The sequence below is a fragment of the Bison bison genome, unplaced genomic scaffold (assembly GCF_000754665.1).
Source record: "Bison bison bison isolate TAMUID 2011002044 unplaced genomic scaffold, Bison_UMD1.0 scf7180017864371, whole genome shotgun sequence".
Lineage (NCBI taxonomy): Eukaryota > Metazoa > Chordata > Mammalia > Artiodactyla > Bovidae > Bison > Bison bison.
Window position 1 is genome coordinate 16,098,564 of NW_011494943.1, and position 3,393 is coordinate 16,101,956.

Here is a 3,393-nt window from a genome sequence, read left to right on the forward strand (position 1 = left end):
ATCCCTGGGATTCTCCAGGCAAGAACACTGGAGTGAGTTGCCATTTCCTTCTCCAATGCATGAAAGTGAAAAGTGAAAGTGAAGTCGCTCAGTCATATCCGACTCTTCGAGACCCATGGACTGCAGCCTACCAGGCTCCTCCATCCATGGGATTTTCCAGGCCAGAGTACTGGAGTGTGGTGCCATTCCCTTCTCCAGAGTATTTCCTAATAATGTCTAATTTTTTAAAAATAAACTAGCTTATAAACGAAAAGTCAATACAAATATCAATGTAAGTATTTCACTTTCTCTCATGAATCCTGCTACCTGACAGATACTAAGGTTTATAGACCAGGTATATAAAAGCATACCAAGATTTGGGATTAACCACTTAAGAGACTAAAATCTTTAAATCACTCATCATAGTTGACAAGTCAGATGCTGGCTCCTGTCCTCTTCTCTTTCTACCATGCTTTTAGCCCCCCATCTCCCTTTCTTGATCCAAATTTCACTTTTGCAGAATGACAGAATCTAATTTTTTAAACCTATATTCTCAAATGATGTCTACTTGACCCTCTTCTCTGAACGCTAGTTGTCAGTTTCTACACTATTTCCAGATTCAGGATACCTTTCTTAAAAGAACGGCAACCAGAAAAACAAGACTATACCCCAGAGCAGACCCCCATAATACAACTTATGCTGCCACATCGAAAAGGGCAACACTGTAAGTAAGCAAGGTTAACCTCATCACAGTACTGCAAAGAAATACCAGTTCTTTGATAATACCATTTTCTTGGCTTCAAGATAAGCTGACTTACAGATTAGATGTCAATTTATTTACTTTTTTTAAACTTTATTTTAGTTGGAGGCTAATTACTTTATAATATTGTAGTGTTCTTTGCCATACATTGATATGAATCAGCCATGGATTTACATGTGTTCCCCATCCTGAACCCCCCTCCCACCTTCCTCCCCATCCCATCCCTCTGAGTCATCCCAGTGCTCCAGCCCTGAGCACCCTGTCTCGTGCATCAAACCTGGACTGGCGATCTGTTTCACATATGATAATATAAATGTTTCAGTGCTATTCTCTCAGATCATCCCACCCTCACCTTCTCCCACAGAGTCCAAAAGACTGTTCTATACATCTGTGTCTCTACATGTGCTGTCTCACATATAGGGTTATCATTATCATCTTTCTAAATTCCATATATATGTGTTAGTATACTGCATTGGTGTTTTTCTTTCTGGCTTCCTTCACTCTGTATAATAGGCTCCAGTTTCATCCAGCTCATTAGAATTGATTCAAATGTATTCTTTTTAATGGCTGAGTAATATTCCATTGTGTATATGTACCACAGCTTTCTTATCCATTCGTCTGCTGATGGACATCTAATGGGACAGTAGAAATTTTAATTCAAGCATTGTCTGCTTGTCTAAAAAAATCTTTTAACTATTAGAGATATACCTTTCCCTCCAAAAATGTATGTTTATGAATAATTCATGGCTTGAAAGATTTCTGGATTAGACACAGAATCCTTAGGTAAAAATCACAATCTTCCTTCTCACTCAATGAATGTCCTTGAGGAAAACATGTATCTTCTCTGAATATGAGTTTCCCAGTCAAAACAATTGGTAAAATATCTTTAAGCTCATTTGCACCCCTTCAGGAGCCATGAGTTCAAAGCACTCTGAACTCTCTGAAGGTAACCATACAATATATAGTTTAATTATAGTCCATAGTGTACCAGAGGAGTACTACAACATTTCATCTACTGGAGACTAACTGCTTTGGAAGGTTACGTTAACAGTTACCCTTATTAAATATAAATAAAACTTATTTGCTATTGTTTTCAGGGAGAATCTGCACATTTGATTTCCAAATTCACAAAGAAAGGAGCCCCATCGCCATTATATACAAATCATAAACAAAGGGTACTCTGGTGCCAAAACACCATGAGACTATCTTCAACTGTACATTCTGAGAATAAGAGAGCTTGATTGCACATGAAAATTGATATAACAAAGATCAACTCTTGTATGTAATATGCATTCTTACATTAATTCTTGATGTTGAAACTGTTCATTTATACTTATAAAAGTCACCTAAAGTAGTCTATTAGTGACATTTCATTTAGGTTTGTTTTGGGAAAATAAAGTCTGATTATGTCAAACTGTAACTTCTCTTAGAACAAGAACTGTGTCTTATTAACCCTTATATGTCCAACACATATGACAGTGGTGTTTTTTTTTAATTGAAGAATAACTGCTTTACAGAATTTTGTTTTCTGTCAAACCTCAACATGAAATCAGCCACAGGTACACACACCCCCTCCGTTTTGAGCCTCTCCCCATCCCCCGCCCCATCCCACTGCTCTGGATGATGCAGAGCCCCTGTAGTTGCCTGAGCCGTGCAGCAAATTCCCACTGGCTATCTAATTTACATATGGTGATGTAAATTTCCATGTTACTCTTCCCATATATTTCACCCTCTCCTCATGTCTGTAAGTCTATTCTCCATGTCTGTTTCTCCACTGCTTCCCTGACCATAAATTCTTCAGTATGATTTTCCTATATTCCGTATATATGTGTTAGAATACGATATTTACCTTTCTCTGACTTACTTCACTCTGATAATAGGTTCTAGGTTCATCCACCTTATCAGAAATGACTCAAAGGCATTCCTTTCTATGGGTGAGTAATATTCCATTGTGTGTATGTACCACAACTTCTTTACCCATTGCTCTATTGATGGACTTCTAAGTTGCTTCATATTCTAGCTATTGTAAACAGTGCTGCAGTGAACAATGGGATACATGTGTCTTTTTCAATTTTGGTTTCCTCAGGGTATATGCCTAGGAGTGGGACTGCTGGGTCATATGGTGGTTTTATTCCAAGTTTATTAAGGAATCTCCACACCGTCTTCCATAGTGGCTGTATCAATTTATATTCCTACTAACAGTGCAAAAATGTTCCCTTTTCTCCATACCCTCTCCAGAATTTATTGTTTGGTGACTTTTTGATGATGGCCATTCTGACTGGTGTGAGGTGATATCTCATTGTAGTTTTGATTTGCATTTCTCAAATGAGTGATGTTGAGAATCTTTTCATGTGTTTGTTCAGTTCAGTCGCTCAGTTTTGTCCGACTCTTTGCGACCCCATGAATTGCAGCATGCCAGGCCTCCCTGTCCATCACCATCTCCCGGAGTTCACTCAGACTCATGTCCATTGAGTCAGTGATGCCATCCAGCCATCTCATCCTCTGTCGTCCTCTTCTCCTCCTGCCCCCAATCCCTCCCAGCATCAGAGTCTTTTCCAATGAGTCAACTCTTCGCATGAGGTGGCCAAAGTACTGGAGTTTCAGCTTTAGCATCAGTCCTTCCAAAGAACACCCAGAAGTGATCTCCTTTAGGA

General features: G+C 38.9%; 1 protein-coding gene across 2 annotated transcripts in view; it reads right to left on the reverse strand.

The window, feature by feature from the left end:
- Window positions 1–3,393, reverse strand: part of TLK2 (tousled-like kinase 2) — a 127,337-nt gene that overhangs the window by 32,129 nt on the left and 91,815 nt on the right. The window lies entirely within an intron of this gene.